Source organism: Tachysurus vachellii, chromosome 22 (genome assembly GCF_030014155.1).
Source record: "Tachysurus vachellii isolate PV-2020 chromosome 22, HZAU_Pvac_v1, whole genome shotgun sequence".
NCBI lineage: Eukaryota > Metazoa > Chordata > Actinopteri > Siluriformes > Bagridae > Tachysurus > Tachysurus vachellii.
Genome location: NC_083481.1, coordinates 5,860,001 through 5,883,803, shown reverse-complemented (window position 1 = coordinate 5,883,803; position 23,803 = coordinate 5,860,001). Strand labels below are relative to the sequence as shown.

General features: G+C 37.8%; 1 protein-coding gene across 1 annotated transcript in view; it reads right to left on the bottom strand.

The window, feature by feature from the left end:
- Positions 1-23,803, bottom strand: part of LOC132837926 (metabotropic glutamate receptor 7) — a 218,721-nt gene that overhangs the window by 192,853 nt on the left and 2,065 nt on the right. The window lies entirely within an intron of this gene.

Here is a 23,803-nt window from a genome sequence, read left to right as displayed (position 1 = left end):
TTTCTTGTTTTCTTTTAGCTCTTAAGATGAAGGCTCATGAATCCACAGGACAAAGTTCAGCCAGATAATCCAGGCACAAAGTGAATCTAACTGCTACCAGACGTGCATACACATCCTCCACGTCCCGTGTCCTTTCCCCTTCAGTTAAGTACTTTTTTCTGCCAAGTGAAATTTATTCACATTTTGTCTGACAGCTTTTTTTTTTATCTCGCAAAGCATAAAAGCTCAGCATTCAGGCGTCTCCCAAATCAGTGTAGAAATGAGTCAATAAATGTAAATGCTACAGCCAAACTGGAAATGTTGGCATCTCTTCAGATAACAGATTGATGTGTGTGTGTGTGTGTGTGAGTGTGAGTGTGAGTAAGTAAAAACTGCGATTGACAGTGGTTGAATATGCTAAAAGAAAATGATGGAAAAAAGTGAAATAAAATTATAAAATAATCCAATTATAAAATGAAATCAAATTGATTGACATTCAAAATAAAATAATACAATTAACTAAAATAAATACAATATAAATAAAGATAAATTACAAAAAAATAAAAATTTAATTAAATACACATGATGAACTTTTTTTTTTCCAGATTCCAGATTTTAATTATTTTATTTCCAAACAAAAACAGAAATTTTGACTATTATCACAATTCTTTTGAAGATTAAGGAGCAAGCCATTTTTAAAATAAGAAACTTCTGTCCATCCGTCTGTCTGTTCATTCATTTTAAATAACATTTCCATGATAAGATTAGATATCAGATTGTTTAAAATTGTCATTTGATAATACAGTATTTTCCGCACTATAAAGCGCACCGAATTATAAGGCGCAGTGTCAATTACGGGGTCTATTTCTGTACTTAACCCATACATAAGGCGCACCGTATTATAAGGTGCATGCTAAAACATATGGTCTACAAAAAAGGTAACGGAAGCAAAACAGTGAGTTTAGTTGAACTTTATTCTACTATTTAAAAATACACACACATTATTTTTTAATCAATCTTCTCCCACAAATCCATCAAAGTCCTCATCTACTGTGTCTTCTTAACTTGGCACAGTTCATTTTCTTGCTTCCTCCACTTCTGAACCATAGATTCATTGATGTTGAAATCTTTCGCAGCTGCTCTATTCCCATTTACAACCGCGTAACTGATAGCCTGTAGTTTGAATTGTGCCTCGTAAGCATGTCTCTTCACTGGTGCCATTTTCGGGGGTCCTTAGACAAACAAATGTTGTCTTCTTCTTCTTCTTCTGATTTTTATTGGTGGATGGCAAACCAACTTAAGGTGCATTTACCGCCACCTACTGGACTGGAGTGTGGAGCGCATAATGGTTAGGAAGAAACAAATGTTGTTTTGCAACATACCGGTAGTATACCTACCGGAGGCGTGGCGGAGGTAAGCGTACGTACTGTACATATTACGTAATGTTCTCTGATTGGTTTATCGCTGCCAGCGTACGTAGTGTATGTATTACATCCCTGTGTCAGAGGGAAATGATCCGACAGTCAATCAAGCGGAGCGCTTACCAAAGTCGCACAACAACATTTTTACAGATTTTTGGAACTCAGTGCACACAGAAGGCGCACCGGATTATTAGGCGCACGGCCGATTTTTGAGAAAATTTAAAGCTTTTAGGTGCGCCTTATAGTGCGGAAAATACGGTATTAGTTTTATGTTCCAGTGTGATCTAAAGAAAGTGTATCTTAAGCCTAAATATTTTCTCAGTAGCCCTAAATTCCTGACCACTTCCTGGGTTACAGCAACATATGGTGTTAAAAGTTAGAAAGGCAATTTTGCAAGCAACAAATCAAATAAGACACAAATCATATGAGTGACCCAGTAACTGGAAGTGTCTTCATGACGCTTATGTAATAACTGTATTAAAGTCTCTTTGATCTAGAATGTGCAGATTATGATGGTCAATGATGGTATCACTGTATTGCATGTGCAACCGCTCAAATTGAGTGGATTGTCTGCTTGCGAAGCTATAAGAGAACCGTGAGCATTTTAAGCTCCTCTTACATCTCATTCAGTTCATTCTAGTTTTCTAGAAAAATGGAAATCTCACACTCTTCTCATCTACGTCGCTCATTGCCATGGTAACACACCTTCATGTGCAATGTTAATAGCAGCGTGTGGTCACACTGCAGGTGTACGGCTATAACAACATGACTGTACTGTCAGTAAATGTGTCACATGGGGATAGCTGTGATCCCGTGTCCTGCCAAATTTACATGCAAAATGATCAATTTTGTCAAAATATAGCTGTCATGTGACATAGGTTCTTGACAAAAGGTTTCTATGTTGGGATGATGGCATCTTCATAATTTAGAAGAGAATCCACTATACAAATATGATATTTGATCTCAGAAAGTATATTCTACTTAGGAATTATGAAATGTTGAAGTAAATAGTTTAAAAAAAATGACTACAGATACTTCAAATACTACAAGTAAGCAATAAAAAGTGTTAGTGAGATGTAGCCTAACATGAAACTGTGGACAGGATAGAAGCTTTTATTTTGTTACACACACACATATATATTACACACATATATATATATATATATATATATATATATATATATATATATATATATATATTACAGCACAGTAAAATTCTTTCTTCACATATCCCAACTTTGGAGGTTGGGGTCAGAGCACAGGTTGAGCCATGATAGAGAGGGTTAAGGGCCTTGCTAAATGGCCCAACAGCAGCAGCTTGAACCCCAATCCTCCAATCTACACCCCAAAGCCTTAACCGCTTAAACCACGACTTCCTAACTGGTACTCTTATCACCTTAATGTTGATTATATTTTAATAACAGGACCTTCCAGAGTGTTTTATTCCATTTATACAACAACAATTTGCTAAAGTTATAATATTAATTACTTAACAGCACATCATCATACTGTACATTTAATGCTATGGAATGTCCACAAAGTTCATTCTTTTTAACACTTTACAAGAGCATTCTGGTTTCCTGACCTCTTTCCTGATACCTCTTGGTTAATAATGCAAAAATATTCAGCTTGTCATTTTACCAGAAAAGTGTGAATCCTTCTAGACTAACGAATTTTCCATGATGGAACATTTTGACTCTTAGATATTAGCACTGGAGACTCCTTCTTTAAGGTCTTTAAAAGTACATTGTCTAATACAGGCCATGCTATATTATCCATGCTAGCTGTTTAAATTGGGTGAAGCATGCTGTTATAGTACTCACAAAAGGACCACAGAGATTTGTTCTAGATCTATTGATCTTATATCCTATATTAAAACCTACATGGGGTTCCTTACTTGCCCAATACATCCTTTTCCCAAAAAAAATCGTCCCATGTGGAAATGGAAGTAGAAATGAACCTTCTAAAAAACAGGTGAAACTAAAACGGTGGTTTTAAATTGCTCTAAATTTGCTACTACTACTACTACTACTACTACTACTACTAATAATAATAATAATAAGAATAAGAAGAAGAAGAAGAAGAACAAGAAGAACAAGAAGAACAAGAAGATGAACCCCTAATCTATTCTTTTGAAACATTTTCCCCAGATTTCAGGGTTTCCTGTTATTTTATTGCTATGGGAACATTTCTGTCAAAAGGAGCATAATCAGTGGAAGGTGATGTATTGCTTATTCAGATTAAAACCCATTAGATCTGTAAATCACCCAGCTAAGTCTCAATAGAGCACACTGCAACATTTCCAGACCGCTATTTTGTTAAGGTGCATCTAGAAATGTGTTTTATTGAGAAGCAGACCTGTTAACAGGTTAGTAATGTCTATGTGAAACAAGGCTTCTTGCTATTAGCACTGAAAACCAAGCTCCATGTGAAAAGCAAACCAGAAACAAAAAGAGTCAAGACTGTTTGATGAAGTGGCATGATAAGGGTTATTCTTTCGCTAACCTGCCCTGTCAATCACAGTGACACGTAACAATGAGTTTCAGAAAGATGTGGCTGCACGTGTCTCAGAGGAAGCACGTCTAAGAGCTCACCCTTCCTGGTTGGTTCTGGTGTATGATGAGAAGAGCTGGCTTGTAGGTGGAAATTGGCTTGTGGGCAAATTGAGAAGAAAAAGGGGAAAAAGTAGAGTGGGAATCTTTTCAGTTCAGCATTGGAGACTAACAACTTATGGCAGCTAGGTCAGCTGTTGAACTCACAGAAGCCAGCAGTGTTTGGGGAAATCTCTACAAACCTCTTAACTGCCTCAAGTGACTCCAAGTATTAAAGTTGCACTCGTGTGGCATTTCATATACGCATTTCACAGGCTCCACAAAGAAGCATTAACACCAAGTATGAGCGTGTAAAATCACACATTATTGAGGAAATATTTCATTTAAATAGACTCATGCCTTGCATTTGTTACCCATGGGCTCAGGTTAATACAGTAAGTAATTCCTTTTGATTGCACAATATTAGTGATATTATTATAACCCCTGGTACATAGGTATAGGCTTTAATAAAGTATTCATGACAACACACATTGTTGAACAATTCTATAATACATTGCATGGCTGAGGCATGACACGACTGCCCATGCAAAGTGCTCATCTAGATTAGACATCTCTTCTTGATGTTGCAGACCTAGAACACCTAGGGATGTAGCAATCTGCTCGCCTCGGACTTGGCTTGTCATGCCGCACTTTCCGCTTGACTTCCCCTCACTCAGATATCAAATCATGAAAGGAGCCTCCTCCTATCCACCTGAGGCGACTTCACTGCTTCAGGTTTAAGATTTACAGTTTAAAGCACGCCTGTGATTTCTACATCTCCACTTTGAAATTCTTTGTCATATCAAATTAGATACAGAAAAGATATAATCTTATACATAATCCTTAACAAACAGATAAACCTGAGAACCTAAAAAAACTAGCCGGACCTCGCATTATCAAGCTATGAAGCTAACCAGTAGCATTCGTTAGATGACATACGTTGACTAGGTAATTATGAAGCTGTGTTAATCATTTTGGTAGCCAGCAGAATTCATGGTTCCATTTATCACAGCAAATCTTCCAGGTCCTGAAGCAGCAAAACAGCCCCAGACCATCACACAACCGCCACCATATTTTACTGTTGGTATGATGTTCTTTTTTCTGAAATGCAGTGTTACTATTTTTACGTCCAGATGTAATGGGACACACAACTTCCAAAAAGAGACAAAACTTTTGTCTCGTCAGTCAACAGAGTATTTTCCCAAAAGTCTTGTGGATCATCAAGATGTTTTCTGGCAAATCTGAGACGATTCTTTATGCTCTTTTATCCATTTTTTTACACAGGGCCATGTGGGTTTGGATTATGTTTTTTTAATAATAAAAACCTTTATTTAAAAACTGCATGTTGTGTTTAGGGGCACGGTGGCTTAGTGTTTAGCACGTTCGCCTCACACCTCCAGGGTTGGGTAGTGTGTCTGTAGTGTGTGAGTGCATGAGTGAATGAGAGAGTGTGTGTGTGCCCTGCGATGGGTTGGCACTCCTCCAGGGTGTATCCTGCTTGATGCCCGATGACGCCTGAGATCCCTGTGACCCGAGGTAGTTCGGATAAGCGGTAGAAAATGAATGAATGAAAATGAAAAATGAATGAAATTTGTTTGATGATCTAAAACATTAAAATGGGACAAACTCAAAAAATAAAAAATAAAAATCAGGAAGGGGCCAACACTTTTTCACACCACTGTATATCTCTTAAAAAGGTATCAGTATAAGCTGAACAGCATGCTGCATGACAAGAGGATACATTCCGACCATGAAAAATGGCTTGAGCGGAAGCATATGTAATATTAACAGTACACTCGTAGTGTAGTGATAAGAAGTTTGGGATTAATGTCTCTGTACAGTACCTACTGAGAGTAATGAGTTTGTTTGTACATTTAGAAGTAGGCTATTGCCTTATAAATTCTTCCCTCCATATATCTGATCAGGTTTCATGGGAATTTATTGTTATTGCCCCTGAAACCCAGGTGTAGTCTAATTGGTACTACAAAGCATTTGCTTTATCCCCTACAAATAAAAGAGGTACCTAGCAATGAGGAGAAAGATTGGGATATCTTAAGGGAAAGAAGAAAACGCTGTTTTGCTGCCCCACAGAAATCAAGATAATAGAGATGAAAATGAAAGAGATAAATATATAAAAACTCCCCTCTCTTGTTTCCTCTGCTTATGACTATGAGTCAAAGACAGGATACAGACTGTAGAAAGCAGCTACATGACACATGGGCAGTTTTGTGCATTCGTACTCGTAGCCGATTTTTAAAAAAGTGACAAATATCAGCTAGTAGCTCTCTAAACTACTCCAGATTATTTATTATAAGTGTCTGTTTTGGAATAGACCTGTAAATGTTACATGTATATGATCTTTGCTAAATTTATTGCATTGCATGAAGCAGTGACTAGAATATATTATGTATAACCGGAATATTTTGTGACTTTCTAATATAACAAATTGTCATTTTAGACCGTAAATACGCATGCAAATGTGGCTGCAACTTACCATACAGTGACAGCTTGTATAAATAACTATAATACTGTCAATATCGCTTTTCTGCTTTTAGTCCTGTACACATTTTGCATGTAGGAATGCATCACATACTACGGATTATCCACTTCCTAGCAACCAGAGATATTAGACGGGAGGCTAAAAGGTAATATCAATAGCTTGACAATAAACTATTAGGGTCAGTTAATGCAGTACATTATACATTAAGTCTCATAGATGATATAATGGTAATGATATAAGGAAAACTCTTACCCAGACTTAAAGACACATACGATAGGCAGCAGCAGTCTTGTAATAGGTATTTGTAAGGGTTTTAACCTTACAGTACTGTCGTCCAAATTAAACTGGAATGGATGCCAAAAACAATTAGTATATGAAAGGTTATGCATAAAAACCCTGAACCCATTTATACAATGTCTTTCTACTGACAACAGTTGACTAACTGCTAACAAATGTACAGTAGTACGTTTTAGAAGAAATATGACTTAGAGTGTATATTGCCAAAGGTTTATGAACACCTGTCCAATCACATTCATATGAGGTCCATGGGCATCCAGATTTAGTCCTTTTTTAAATGATATAATGAGCTCCACTTTTTAGGAAAGGATTTTGATTTAAAGACATGAGGATTTGTGACCAATCGGCTTCAGGTGCCAATGTTTAGTTTTTTTTTTTTTTATGTCTTTTTGGAGATGGGCTGAAATGAAAGCAAAGGCTAGATATTAAAATTTTTCCTCCATGACATTGTTGTCATGGCATTTGACATAATCGGATTTGAGTTTTCAAAGATTCAGAATACAGAAAGGTATTCATTTATTTTGCCCCAATCCAGCACGAAGACGCTCTGTTTGATTTGTAACAAGACAGTTGGAGTCGTGAAGAGTGGAAATGTCAAACGCCACTATGAAACAAAACACAGACATTTTGAACGGTAATATCCACAAAATACAGAGGAAAGGACAGCAAAACTATGACAGCTAAAGTCTTCATATGAATCAACATATAATTTGTTTGTGAGAGCTCTGACACAGCAAGAGAGAGCTACAGAAGCATCTTTCTGAGTGGCCTGGGTACTAGGCAAAAAACAGGAAGCCGATCTCTGATGCAGAGAAAGTCAAGGAGTGTTTAGTGGAGATAGCAGACTGCTCTGTCATTTGCATTATGTTACTTTTGGCCTTCTTCTTGTTGTGTTTTGTTCTTAAAAAATGATAAAACTTTAATTAATCATTTTGCCACTAATGTATTTTGAATACAAAAGGCACTTTATTTTTTTCCAAAAAGAAATTGTATTGATTTGTTATGCATGTTATGCATGTTTATTAAAACAGTTAGTTTTGTAATAACCAGTTGTTCTGGACCTTTGGCATTGATGAAAATATAGATTTAGACCTTTGAATAAGGATTTTGAGAACCCTGTTGGGGGCACGGTGGCTTAGTGGTTAGCACGTTCGCCTCACACCTCCAGGGTCGGGGTTCGATTCCCACCTCCACCTTGTGTGTGTGGAGTTTGCATGTTATCCCCGTGCCTCGGGGGTTTCCTCTGGGTACTCCGGTTTCCTCCTCCAGTCCAAAGACATGCATGGTAGGTTGATTGGCATCTCTGGAAAATTGTGCCTAGTGTGTGATTGCGTGAGTGAATGAGTGTGTGTGTGTGCCCTGCGATGGGTTGGCACTCCGTCCAGGGTGTATCCTGCCTTGATGCCCAATGACGCCTGAGATAGGCACAGGCTCCCCGTGACCCGTAGTAGTTCGGATAAGCGGTAGAAGATGAATGAATGAATGAAGAACCCCTGTTCTAGACTATTATTTGTGTCCAACTTTGTGGCAAAAGTTTGGTGAAGACCCACTTATGAAAATCAGGTGTGCACATACTTTTGAGCATACAGTGTGCCATAATCTAAGAAAAAACACAAAACAGCCATTTTCTACTTTGCGAAAACTAATTTGGGCTTACACCCAGGCCCAATTTGTGCTCTTTCTTTTTCTCAGTCAATGAACATCCTTAGTCTAATTACACTCTTCAGTCTAATTTAGCCAGTTGCTATTACAAACCCTGTTCCTGCCAATCCCATCTTAGTCTTTTATTGAATCTCACTTAGTCATGTTACACCACTGGATCGCTCCACTGGAAAGCCGTTTTAGCTTTGCTACCTACAAACACTTGGCCTATCACTCCATTCTCATTATAAACACTTAAACCCAGCCGAGCATGACCAGCTACTCACGATTGCCTTCATGAATGAATTACCCATGTGTTTATAAGCAGAGCTTTAGCTTTGACAGGGCTAAACTAATTAGCTTCTGGTTAAAATATACAACTTATTTACAGACTACCTAACATTTCATCCAAATTCATGTCTGAAAATGAATCAATCAGAATGAAAGTGTAGTGTATTTTTTACCAGTAATTATAATAATATGTAAAATGGCTAATACATACATTATAGTGTGTTTTGAATGTCAGTATTGTTTCTCCTACTATGCTGGCAATCAATAATTTGACAGTGGACTACATACCAAGACTTGGTTCTGCAAGGGTACCTTCTACGATGTAACCTGAACCTGAAGTACTTGTTCGCTAATGTCCCAGTATTGAGAATTAAAAAACTAAATAAGTAAATAAACAAAATACCAGCTAGCTATGTAATGCTAATTAGCAAATTGTTCACCTGGCAGGTTTTGTTACCTAGCGATGCATAACCACTTGCGATGAAAGAAAATAGCTTTTTTATGTTATCAGTTAGTGTGATTTGGGCTTGTGAAGGAAATTGAACTAGTATAAATTCTTCTCATACGTCAAAATGACCTGTCCATGGGTATTATGTAAGATTAGGAATGAAAATCCCAAAGGCATTTATTCCAACTGACTCCGCTAACAACACACTACCCTACTACCAACAAATTTAATATGTTTGATAAGAAATGTGTCTTTACAATGTACGCTATTTAACCAAACGTTTAATCACACTCATATGAGCTTGTTTTGCTGTTATTATAAGCTCCACTCTTCTGGGAAGGCTTTACACTAGAATATTAGCACATGTCTGTAGGGAATTGTGTTCATTCAGCTACAAGAGCTTTAGTGAGATCATTGACATTGATGTCAAGTGACATGTTCTGGCACGTAGTCAATGTTCCAGTTCAATGTTCCAGTTCAGTCCAAAGGTGTTAGTGGCATTGAGGTCAGGGCCCTATGTTTTGTTTAAGTTTTGCATTTCCTGCTAATGTGTTTCTAGCCATCCTGAAAGTTTTGGTAGCTTTTAAGAGCTTTATGAGTTTTATGAGCATCATAGCAACAGTTACAACTTTTGATTCAAAATGTTTGACAATGCGAGACCTTTTTTATCGGCTGTATTTGGTCTCAATAGCAAGTAAATCTGCAGCCAGTGGTCTTGCGCTAAGACCAACGATCTCAGCTCACAGATAATTATTTAGTGATTTTTTTGTCTGAAGATTTGGGCTGAAAATTGTAAAGAGTAGCACCAGCTTATTTAGTAATAGATGCTAGCTTTAGAACATTCCATAATCTGCCTTATATTTTATAAGCCATGAATTACATCAGGTAGCAGCCAAAATAGAATATTAGAGCAATAATATGCTTTTACTTATCCACTGCTTTATAACAAATCCTTTAAAGTACACGTTTTTATAGCTGCTCTCTGAAATTGTAGATAATAACGCCTTTGACTCAAGGGTTTCAAGGTACATGACTCTACTGATGGGTTAAAATCGCATAATTGCTATTAGTACTGCGATAATAACGTATAAATTACAAGATTGCTGTTATTATTATTCCACCACCGCATTCTACGTTATAATATTACAATTTGTTATGTGAACCTTGAAACATGAGAAGAATGATCTAATTCAGAAATATACTCTGTACTAATAAAGGGGAGAAATATACAAGATGTGAGATGTGACTCAGACCTTCAAGTGAAGAATGTAAGACTAGTTTTCTTTCTAAAGGTTGTGATGGACTTGTGCTGGAGAGATCTTGGGCTCGGCTTAAATGTCCTTTGGCAAAAGCAATAAAGCATACATTACAGGCCTAATGAACAGTAAGTGCAGGTGAGAGTGTGGATAGTGTGAGTGAATGAGGAAGGGAGTAAGAGAGGAGGGAGTATGTAAATATATGAGTGAGGAGGAGAGAAAGGGAGGGAGGAAGAACACGAATTAGAAAAGAAAGGAAATTAGATCATAAATATAAGAAGAAGGGAATATTAATGAATAAGCAAATGAGGGAGTGATGAAATGAATGAAAAACAAGGTGGAGGATAAATATGGGAATGAGATTGGGGGCATGTACCACCACAGAAGTGTGATTGGCCGTTCACACTCATCATTCTGTCAATCAAAACCAAACTGTATCAGTGTTTAGAGAGCCTAAGATGAGCTGTTGTTTATGCCTTATTTCAATATCCATTGTTTTCCGGAAGACCATGGGTTCTATTCTGAGACATGGTTTTGTCCCGACGTCATCTGAAGGAGTTTTTTACTTGACACTGGTTTGCTCATTATGGATCTAGAGCTGCTTCCCAACTAACACTAATCTACTACTACCAACATTTTCACTGTTCACTATGTACTGTTACGTCCAACGAATGAATTTTAGAAAGAAGAAATCCTACAAGAACCGTACGTTATAAAACAAGAACCATTACACGTAATTTACAGTTTACAGTTTCCTTTCAAAGTATAATTTTAAAGTTTATTTATGTATAAATAAATCTGTGTGATAAATTCACTTAATGTATTCAAATGTATTAAAGTTAGTAAAAGTGAGTAAAAGAAAAAAATGAGTGGTCAAGTGTGAAAACTTCACAACAGACAGCAACGATACATATAGAATAAATGTCCTATAAAATCCATAAAAGTGGAACAAAAATAATACAAAATAAAATGAATCGTTACTTTAAAAATAAAAAAAATAATAATAAAAAATAACAGAAATTAAATTATGTATTTGGTTAATTCTATAGGAATCAGCCTAAAAAAACATACCAAAATATTACTGAATAAAAAAAATAAAAAAAACATAAATAATAACAAATAAATAAATTACTAAATAATGCATGTACAAGCTCTACAGCACTGTCTCTCTATCGCTCTCTCTCTCTCTCTCTCTCTCTCTCTCTCTTTTTTTTATTTTTTGTGTCTTAATCTTTGCTTCCTGACTTTCTTGGCTTGGAAGCTCCTCACCTTACTCCAACCACCTCCTTAACATCTTGATCAAAAGAGTGAGAGCTCTTATGACAGAGCTGATCTGACTCGCTTCACTCCAGCAGTTAGCTCAGAACCTTTATCTCTGACATGCTGGGATCAGCTGGAAATAGAAAAATAAAAACAGAGTTATTTTAGAGGATTGAGTAAAAAACCGACCTTAAGAGTCTTAAGTCTGTCCTCAATGGATCACCGTGTTCACCAGTTTGTCTGCTGGGCTTTTCAGCATTACAACGTTCCAAAGATAGAAACAGAAATGAAGCATTTCTGCTTAGTATTCAAACTAAAGCTAATAAAAAAAACCTGCACTATTCTATAAAATGAAGTTTTACTGTGGAATCATCAGAATTATGTAATGTTCACCCACAAAAAAAAGTAATAATAATAAAGATGAAGGACCCAATGACCTTAATCCGTTCTTTCATTTATTTCAAGAGGACAGCAAAATTGTCTCAGCCTCAGGCGACTGTCAGTGTGCAGCTCTTTTAGGAGACTTAGGAATACTGGCTTCACACACCTGGGCTGATGTAAGAGATGTTACTCTGGTCGGTGAGCTGCATGTGTCCTACTTTTTGTTTCCTTTTTTACCAACCGTGACGAAATGGGTGCAACAAAAACAAACAATATTAATAGCACTGTTCCCGGGAGTGGAGGTGTGGCTGTATCAACATTACCTCCATCTTTCACCAAGCTGTGCATTTATTAGGCACAAAAAAATGGAGACTTAGTTGTATTTAAAATAATAATCTAACAACAAAAGAAAGAAAGAAAGAAAGAAAGAAAGAAAGAAAGGGAATATATTTTTTGGTATTTTTTTTTATCGAAATATATATTTTTGGGTAATTTTTTTTTAATATTTTTTTTTAAATCAAAAATAAAAAGAAAGAAAGAAAGAAAGAAAGAAAAACATTTCAAATATAATGTATAAAAGTTCATTCAGAAACTTTTATACATTTTATACGATAATATAAAAATTAAATCTAATATATTTATAAAACCTGAAACACAATTAATTGCATTCACTCATTCATTTTCTACCGCTTCTCCGAACTACCTCGGGTCACGGGGAGCCTGTGCCTATCTCAGGCGTCATCGGGCATCAAGGCAGGATACACCCTGGACAGAGTGCCAACCCATCGCAGGGCACACACACACACACACACACACACTCTCATTCACTCACGCAATCACACACTATGGACAATTTTCCAGAGATGCAAATCAACCTACCATGCATGTCTTTGGACCGGGGAGGAAACCGGAGTACCCGGAGGAAACCCCCGAGGCACGGGGAGAACATGCAAACTCCACACACACAAGGCGGAGGCGGGAATCGAAACCCCAACCCTGGAGGTGTGAGGCAAACGTGCTAACCACTAAGCCACCGTTCCCCCCATTTAAGTGCAATATAATATAAACTTAATAATGCACCTAACAATATGGCATTTCACTACTTTAGTGTATTGTATTGTATTGTATTGTATTGTAGCAAGCTTGTGATAAGCTACAGTATAATGCACATGTTAGATATTAGAATAAAACTGTCAAGGCTGCACCCAATATGAAATATAGCAGGTTTCACACTACATAATAAACAGCGCTCAAGTGTGTGAAGTATAATCTGTTATACTCTGCACAATTTTGTGTCTGATGGATCATTCCGGCAAATTAGACCTTCTTGTGTTGAAATTAATGGCAGTGCAAATTAATTGGTTGCACTTAACATGATAAATGTCAGCGGGGCGAAAAAAGGGCTCTGGCAGTAGCTGAAGCACATATTGATTGGAATTATTTCATTAATTACTGCTATCTACAGTATATCCGTAATGCTAAACAAAATGAGGCTTCTCTAAAGAATAACATAGAGAAGAATTCATACTGGTTTAAGATATGTGTAAAGAACTAGGGCACAAATAGTCATCTGTGCTAATTCTGAAGTTTAAATATAGCAATTTGCAAAACACTGGCTTGGATTAAACATTAATTAAGAATATGTCAGCTTTGGATTTGTTGGAATCACCCCAGACTCTGGGTAAAGAAACGTGTGAGAGTGTATACGGAGAAATATAAGCCTTGCGTTTCAAGAATCTTCTGGTCTCGCACTTTTTTTTATGGACTATTAGTTTGAATGATGGAAAAGATCTTCCTGGAGAAAAAAATCTAAAGATGAATTAGTTAAACCTGTCAGCATCATAACGATATGCACCGTATGGCAACGTGCTCATCAAATTAGCAAAATGTCCTAACTCTGAACATCCTAATGTTCAAATGACATTTACATCATGGCTGGGAGGATAAGCATGAAACTAAATTACAGTATCAAGTAGATACTGTCATGTCTAGAGGTTTTACTGTATGTTTACCATATTGTAGAAATGCAGCATAAACACCAAGTCAGTTCTATTGAGATTTTTTAGAATGGGGCTGTTACATCTAATATGATGTGTATTAGATTATATATTAGGGCTTTTTTACACCTGGTCACTTCATGTGTTTTCTCTGATCCGATAGCTATCTGATTTGTTAAAACTGTTCCATTTACATTAGGCCACATAAATGCGTCTCGGCGAATCAGATATCGATTCGATCTTTCTACTCCCGCCCAAAATGCACATATATTTTACCTCATTTCCGGGGTAAATGAAATGGAACATGCTTTGGTGTATGCGGTTTTGTTTCTACTGTATATGTTTTACAAAGCTTTTGTTGGACGCTTTCATCGCTCCAAAGAGCAATAAGTGCCTGGGTGTCGTCCATGTCATTTGTTTCTGGCGCGATGCAGGACTCGTGAGTCACCTGCGAATGACGTACTTCCGTTTGGGAGGAGTATAGCGCTGATGTATGTGGCTTGAACAACCACATTCATTTACACCTGTCCGGTTTCATCTGAAATGCGTCCCAGACCACCTCCTGAAGTGGTTTGAACGATCGGATTTATATTCGTCTCGAAAACGTTTCAGAGGGCATTTAGACCTGGTCTTTTTACGATCGGATAGCTATCGGATCACAGGAAAGGCATGAAGTGACCAGGTGTAAAAAGCCCCTTAGATTGTGTATGATTGTCTATAGTTGTTATTGGTCTTTCGGCTGCTTCCTCTTCGACTTTACCTCGACTTGGGACCAGCACTGAAAGTTAGCTCCTTGGACTAGCTCACTGATCGGGAATCGAACCCAGGCAGCAATGAGAGTGTGAGAGCCTGCTGCTGGACCACCAGGAGGCATGAGTAGATTTCTATAGAATATCCTTATTAACAAGAAATTGGTAAAGTTCTGAATACAATCGTAAATTTGAAGTGCCTCCATCTTGCAAGCCATCCAACAGGCTCAATGCATCCATAACGCTTATCCTACAACAAGGTCACAGGGTGCCAACCCATCTCAGGGCCCATTAAAACACCCCCACACACACACACATTCCCACCCTACAGACAATCTAGGAGATAAAAATCAGCCCACTGTGCATGTTTGCTGAAGCATGGGGAGAACATGCAAACTCCACCGAAGCATAGAGTGAACATACTAACTCTGTGTATGCATGGCGAAGATAGGAATCATATCCCCAGCCCTGGAGATGTGTGGAAAATGTGCTAATCCATAAACCACCAGAGACCCTTCTACCAAACTCGTTCTCTATATTTCATTTCGCTTCCCTTTCTTTTCTTAACTGTAACGATTTGATGTTTCAAAAAATCAAATGTATCGTTAAATTTCATTGTTGCGTTATTTATATAACCAACCAAGCTGCCAACATCTACAGTTTAAACAGCATTTTATGATTTTTGGCTCTTTTAAAGTTATTCGGGTAAGGATGATACCCGAAGAGCTTTTCTGCTTTTTCAGCTAAAGCAGCCATCAGACTGTGATTAAAAAACGTGAATAAAATACAGCTTGTGTCAACTTGTCAACTTGATAGTCAACTTGTTGAAAGAGAAAGGACACTGAATTGTGGTTACTTTTACTTTACCTTTTCTTTATCTAGGTGAAAGTTGACCTGTTTTTTGAGCAGATTTTCATGTAAGCACCGCTGACACCCTTGATCCAAAATATCCAACAGAGACACATTTGAGATTTGGCTGATGTTTCTGTTTGTGTGAACAAACAACTTTCTCACACTTCCAAATTTGTTGAAAGATGTAAGCTTTTCATATTACGTAGTAAAAGAAAAATAATCCGATATTTATTGTTCGAAATCAGACGAATTGCTTACGAAAAAAGCATTAAACAGTTATCGTATATGGTGTAGTAAATACAACCGTACTGAAAAACATGTTGCTGTAAATCAATTTGATGCTATCAAAAAATCGAGAGTTTAACGCCAGAGTTTTTTGTTACCATTAATTCTAAAGTGAATAAATTCAATCAACGCACTTTGGCAATGTGGCTTTTTTTTTTTAATTTTTTTCATGCTAGTGCTACACATTCAGCCACCATTGATAAATGAGGGTGGGATTCCTAGCAGCGAAAACATCTCAGAGCTGCAGCTGAGATAAAGAAGAGGTTATCAGGACAGGACTGACCTGAGGGAGAGCAAGCTCTTCATCAGCAACAGGCCAATAAACAAAGCCCTAGGTGGACACTTATCACAGGGACATGTCAAGAGGTTTTCTTAAAGATCAGCATGTTTGGCCACCACTCATTAGGTCCATGAGCCCAAAATTGTATATAACAACCACCCCTGCACCCCCTCTAAATCTGTTTAGAGGTTTTTGATTGACAAACCTAATTGATTTTTATAGTTTTTGTACCTCCAGTTACCTCATTGTGTGAGGTGTTGTGTAACCTGAGATGCTTTTCTGCTTGCCACGATTTCAGAGTTGTTATTTTTGTTACTATCGATTTCCCGTCAACAAGGCTTTTCTGTCCGTAGACCACTTGCTCACTGGATATGTTTTGATATTTGCAACACTCTGAATACAATAAACTCTGAATAAAATTCTACACATGAAAATCCCAGCAGATCCTCAAGGCTCTGACAAGCATGTATGTACGGAGCCTCTGTATCGTGTTGTATTTCATAGCCTGGTTTTCGAGGCGTAAAATCTTACTCTTGAGGACAAACGTAGTCCTCAAATGGAGGATTGAATGGTATGCAAAAGTCACACTTTTATATCTGTAGGACTATTTAACTATACCATGATAAAAGTAGTGAGCTTGTCACATATGTTTGCTTGCATGAGTGTTATTGAAGGATTTTTTTCTCTCAGCAATCAGTCAGAGTTGTTGTTTATCGTGCTTAGTAGAGATTTTAATTTGAAGCTAAAATCTAATATCTAGCAATAGATGGACACTGAAACATGAATACAAATTGATGGCATAATAATAAGAATAATGTGAGACAAACTAGGGGGCACGGTGGCTTAGTGGTTAGCACGTTCGCCTCACACCTCCAGGGTTGGGGGTTCAATTCCCGCCTCCGCCTTGTGTGTGTGGCCTTTGCATGTTCTCCCCGTGCCTCGGGGGTTTCCTCTGGGTACTCCGGTTTCCTCCCCCGGTCCAAAGACATGCATGGTAGGTTGATTGGCATCTTTGGAAAATTGTCCGTAGTGTGTGATTGCGTGAGTGAATGAGAGTGTGTGTGTGCCCTGTGATGGGTTGGCACTCCGTCCAGGGTGTATCCTGCCTTGATGCCCGATGATGCCTGAGGCTCCCCGTGACCCGAGGTAGTTCGGATAAGCGGTAGAAAATGAGTGAGTGAGTGAGACAAACTATTCCCTGTACCAGTGCCTTCAGGATTTTGCAAAGCTTTTGTGATCTTTTTATGTCGAAAAATATTTGCAAATTTTTGTGCTTTTTTTTAGCATCAAACATCTTAGCAAAAGTCTACTATTTTGCATGTGTGATTCACAGTGGATGAGCATTTAATCAGACCTGAGAACTTGCTAGCAGGCCAAATCCTAAAAACAACAGCATCACGCTTGTCATAAAATTTTAAGACAGGTGTTGAATTAACAGAGTGAAGTAACATGGCTGTATTTTTTAAGTTTATACGCTGTGGCTGTCAGTTCTGTCTCAGTGGCCTGACAGCGAATGGTAGCTAGCATATACAGTACTTACCAGGGCTTTAGCAAGTGGCTTGTTGAGGCCTGCAAAGATATGTGAAGTGTATTAGAAATCGATAGTCGCTGCCAAACTATGAGGGAATCATGAGAACACAGGGTTCTGTTCATTTTAGGGCTGTCTGACCTCCACGCTGGTGGCAAGGTATTGATGTTTTTTTGTATGAAATCGATAGAAAAGAGAGTTTGTTTGGACAGGACATGGCCTGAGATTTGTCCAGCTGGTGCTTATCTGAAATGTCCCTGAGAAGCTTTTTTGGATGAATTGCAGGAGCTACTAAAGCTTATTTAATCCTGCTATCCAAATATAAAAGAATCAAATCCAGAATACAAACTAACGGACTTACCACTACAAATTAATTTGACGCTGGTGTTCCAACGGCACAGTAATAACAAAAATCTCTATATAGTGAAGTCATTTTCTGCTGATTTTTAATACACTCAATATACGTTAAAATAGCCACTGTAATTCTAAAATGTTTGGCAAACCACTCCTGTAATGAAAGTATTTACTTGAATATACTGTACCTATGTACCACCTGACATTTTCTTTTGAAAGATGGGAGGAAATCAAAGAACCTCGACCAACGCTACATCAGGAGAACATGTGAAACCTTAGTCAGAGATTAATCCAAGCTCAGGATTGATGCAGGGTCAAACCCTGCTCCTCCACCGCTCTGTTTATTAGCATACAGTCATTCACCCTGTTAACCCTTGTATGTTGTTCGGGTCTGTGGGACCCATATTCATAAACATCAATAGTTTTGAAAAACTTTGCTTCCTTGTAAATTTGTTGATTTTTTTCCACTCATAACTTCATTAAATTTGATTTTCTTTTTTTATTACATTTTATTAAAAAATCAACAAAAAACGAGTAGCACTTTAAATAAAAAATGTGATGTAATAAGGGGGACACGGTGGCTTAGTGGTTAGCACGTTCGCCTCACACCTCCAGGGTCGGGGTTCGATTCCCGCCTCCACCTTGTGTGTGTGGAGTTTGCATGTTCTCCCCGTGCCTCGGGGGTTTCCTCCGGGTACTCCGGTTTCCTCCCCCGGTCCAAAGACATGCATGGTAGGTTGATTGGCAGCTATGGAAAATTGTCTGTAGTGTGTGTGTGTGTGTCTGTAGTGTGTGTGTGTGTGTGTGTGTGTGTGTGTGTGTGTGTGTGTGTGCGCCCTGCGATGGGTTGGCACTCCGTCCAGGGTGTATCCTGCCTTGATGCCCGATGACGCCTGAGATAGTGACCCGAGGTAGTTCGGATAAGCGGTAGAAGATGAGTGATGTAATAAAGGTAAAGGGCAAATATTAACCATATATGCTATAAATATATGCAAATATTAACCATATATGCTATTAACCATATATAAAACCCAAAAATGCAGTGGGTCCAGCAGACCCACGAACACTGGCTGAGTATCAAAACTACGAACATCATACAAGGGTTAAAGGATTTTGTTGGGTTTGGGTTTGGCTTTTGCTTTGGCTTTGCTTCGGTAGCAGTAAATACAATGCTTAATGATTATTTGGTTGTTCATAACTATTTACACTCATTAAACAATCATGTACACAATTTAAAAGGATTGTGTTTAATTTTTAACTATTAAGTCTGACATTCTACAGTTTAATATGTTTACAGAATTTACAGTCCAGTTGTTTAATATTTTTTCTCTTGATGTTCTAGTGCACGTGACCTCTTCCAAATCGTGCAAACTGAGAAGAGAATATGACATTGTAGTTGGGAGGAACTATTTTTACAAGGCATATAAATTAGTCACTTTTTTGTATATAAAACTAACAGAACTGGTTGAATTGCAAACACAAGATTTTTTTTTCTTTTAAACTCCTGCCTGTGAATATATTAGCTATTAGTGCTACATTAGCGTCTACGATATGTGTACTCGTGTAAGACGAATGTTAATTGAAGAAGTCATGATGTGATGATATCACACGACCAGACACTATTCATTCATCTTCTACCGCTTATCCGAACTACCTCGGGTCACGGGGAGCCTGTGCCTGTCTCAGGCGTCATTGGGCATCAAGACAGGATACACCCTGGACGGAGTGCCAACCCATCGCAGGGCACACACACACACTCTCATTCACTCACGCAATCACACACTACGGACAATTTTCCAGAGATGCCAATCAACCTACAGTACCATGCATGTCTTTGGACCGGGGGAGGAAACCGGAGTACCCGGAGGAAACCCCCGAGGCACGGGGAGAACATGCAAACTCCACACACACAAGGCGGAGGTGGGAATCGAACCCCCAACCCTGGAGGTGTGAGGCGAACGTGCTAACCACTAAGCCACCGTGCCCCCCACCAGACACTATATCAAGGCAAAATAAACTAACTAATTTGATATAAACAATGCCTTTATTTACTGTGAAGAGAAGACACCATAGCTAAAACTTGGACTACATGAGGTTTTCCCTCTGAGATTCAAGCAGACACTTATTTTCCACAGTCTGTGTTAATGCACATAGTTAGCTCTTTGAGTTCAATTACATTAGCGCCCGTGTTTTTCCTTAGTTAATTGAAATTATAGACAAGCACAACAAGGGACTTGGCAGAACATTGGACATTTCTCTTGTCCTATGGGCTAGCTAATGATTATATAATTTGTCCACCTCTGTGATTGCCAAAAAATGAGAATCACCCGCATTCAATCAACAAATGCACCAACAATATCATAATTCCCAGGAAGCAAGCAAAACCAACCCTAGATTAGTACTCCTACTCTGAGTTTAATGCATACAACCTTCGAGTCCCAAAGCTCCAAATCCATTTATCATGCCTGAACAAAGTTCTAGAGGTGAAACCGAAATGTGGGTTATGTTCTCAGAAATGGAGGCAAAATGATTTTCGCTCTCTCTTTAAAACCACTAAAACAGCCACACACCACACAGGAAGCTGTCCAAGCAAAGACACCAAGCTAAAAATATCAACCCAGATGCTCATAAACAACCTATTTCTTGACGGTTTAATGGATGGTGGGATGTAGCTTCTCTAACTGACAGAAAGAATGGAGCTCTAGTTTATCATTTTGAGTAAATGGCATCTGAAGCACTAGAACTAATCAACAATGATCATAATGAGCAGTAGACAGATATGTGATCTGTCTTGAAATTGTATTGGATCAATGCCTTTGGTCATCATTTTGTCTATTTCTTGTGAGATACTTTATTAGCTGAGCTGATAATATCCACATCCATTCTGATACCTCACATGCTTCATAAAGCACATATCCAGCACTTTACAAATGGTAAATCAATATTTCACCGCATCTGGTGAAGATTATGTGTTGTCATTATCCTCATTATTGTAGAGCAATTCATTCATGTTAAGCATAAAATCATGTCTGTGTATCAGCGCCATTAAATGTAGTTACACACAATAACAAATGCTCATTCTTGAAACAATTGGTGACACTATAGAGATGCCCAGTGTTCTGAATCGGGAAACGAAGAAGCCCTTTTGGATTTCGAATCTGTTTCCAGCTTATCACAGAAATGGCAGAAATGTACAAGACGCCAAGGGATGACCTTTTTACTTGTGAAATAAATCTTCAGCAGCAAAGAATTAACCCTTTCCCTCCTGCACTTTCTGCTTCTAAAGATAGTTCAATTGAAAGGATTTAAGTCATTTCCCAGATGAATTAGTTCATAAAAACATTCTGGAATTATACGCTAATATTGTATAACTTGTTCCTGTTGATCAAAAAAATGAATGAGATAATGAACTTTCAAAATGAAGTTAATTGATATGCAGTCTTGAATTTGAAATATTATGATCCTGAGTTATTAAATGAGATATTTAAAAATAATACGATATTAAGTCAAAATATGAACATAGCAAAAAAAAGCAGTTAAGTGGCACTTTCCTATGATTCAACCACATTTCTAGACAAAACACAATATTTAGCCCTTATGATATGTCAACTGTGCAATTTAGCCTGTCAATGTCTTTCCCTGTTCGAAAAGTGTTATTTTCTACTTTATTTTTTTATCCAGATAAGAAAAATATTTTCCCTGAATTTTATACCATAGCCTTTATACGTCCTGTATAAGTAAGTGTGTTATAAGTCTCCATTAGTCGTGGCCTAATGGGGAAGTCGTGACCTAATCGTTAGAGAGTTTGACTCTCAAGGCACCGGCCCCCCCAACTGCTCACCGGGCGCCGCAGCATAAATAGCTGCCCACTGCTCCGGGTGTGTGTTCCCGGTGTGTGTGTTCACTGCTGTGTGTGTGCACTTTGCAAGCGTTAAATGCAGAGAACGAATTCTGAGTATGGGTCACCGTACTTAGCCGTATATCACGTCACTTACTTTTATAGTGTGTTAGCAGCTTGTGTATTTAGCTAACAGCTTCTGCTAGAGGAAAAAAGAAAAGAAAATGAGAACTTATACTTTAATTAAAATTCAATTAAAGTCAAAGTATATTAACAAAGTATATTTGGCAAGAGATAAACAGTTAGCAAAACAAGCTAAGCCTATATACGGGTTTGCTATGCTTAAATTTCAGTCTATACTTTGCACTTGATTAGCAGTTTGGTGTAGTGTTTAGCATTGCTGTTTCACTGCTTCAGGGCCCATAGTTCTATCTAAAGCTTTGGTTACTATTTTTTGATGGATTTCTCATAGATTTCCATGCTGATTGCCTGATTCCCAAAAACAGAATTGACAGAATTGACATGGCCAGTTTTCCCACTATACAGCATGATGCAGTCAGGATAAACCAACTACTTAATCTTTGTCACTTTTAGGGATGTCTGTTGGCTGAAGAGTTGTCTGGTTAATTTCAAATTAGAAAAGTAACTCACTGGTTAAATAGTAAATCTCTCACATCAATCATAGACTTCAGTAGGCACCTTATTTTCTCAACAACAGAATCTCTAGCTAATACTTGCAAAATACCCAAAAATGCTTGTGTTTAGCCTGTCACACTTTAACCTGTAAAATATCTGAACAGCAATCTATGCTTAGCCAAGTAGAAAATCTGCCAAAGTGCATTTAGGCCACTGATTCTGAGGAGACCTGCAACCCAAGATTAATAAAATATTCAGGAGCAGAAACCACAAACATATCTAAGAACCTCAGCCAGGAGTTCAAAGAAAGTTACAGACCTGGGACAGTCACAAAGATCATAACATATTAAGTCACATACTAGAAACTTTCTTAAGATTTCTTAACACGCTATTTCGTAACACACTGCGTGATACAATGCCATCCTTCCTGTAGCGAAGAATCATGTGCAGATTCCTTAAAATAAGGAAGTATGTGTCCTTTTAGTATGTTCATCCGAATGGATTAGCAAGAAACTTTGGGAAAGAACAATTAGTGCTAAAGGACAAAAGACAATCTGAAAGTAGCTTGAAGTATTCCAAAAGTGATGAACAACATGGCATCGCAGTATCTGACTGGACCAGTGGGACATCATTAGCTTTATTTATTTCCAGTGTAGGGCAAGGATAAAGCTGGATAATCCACTCACATCATTATGGCAAACTACATAGGGGAGTTGCCATTTTATTTGTGCCGTGTGACTGAGCAAAGACTGGAGAAAAAGCAACAGGCTACAATTATTGCTGATGCTAAATGTCAGCATGCATTTTAGCATACACTGGCTCACACATAATCTTTTGCTGCCCCTACTTTTTAAGATTCTAAAAAAAAGCTGCAAATAGGCAAATAAAAAATGGTACTCTATAAAATCACAAAAATGGATTATTTATTATGTGTTTTGTGTATCCTATACCAGCACTAACATATTGCAGAGCATTGGAAGATATTATAAAAAGCTACACACTGGAAAATTCCCTGAAAAATGCACAGTATGTTGCACAGTATGTGTTTGGGGGCAGGCATCACTGAGTTTAAATTATTCTGTCATTTATGTAAATAATAATTAGCAAATCGTGTTGGTTTGAATGACGTGAGTTCATTCGATCTTTAAGAAATAAAAAATATGACAATACATAATATCACCTTGGACCTAATGTGCAAGATTCCATAATACAAAATCTC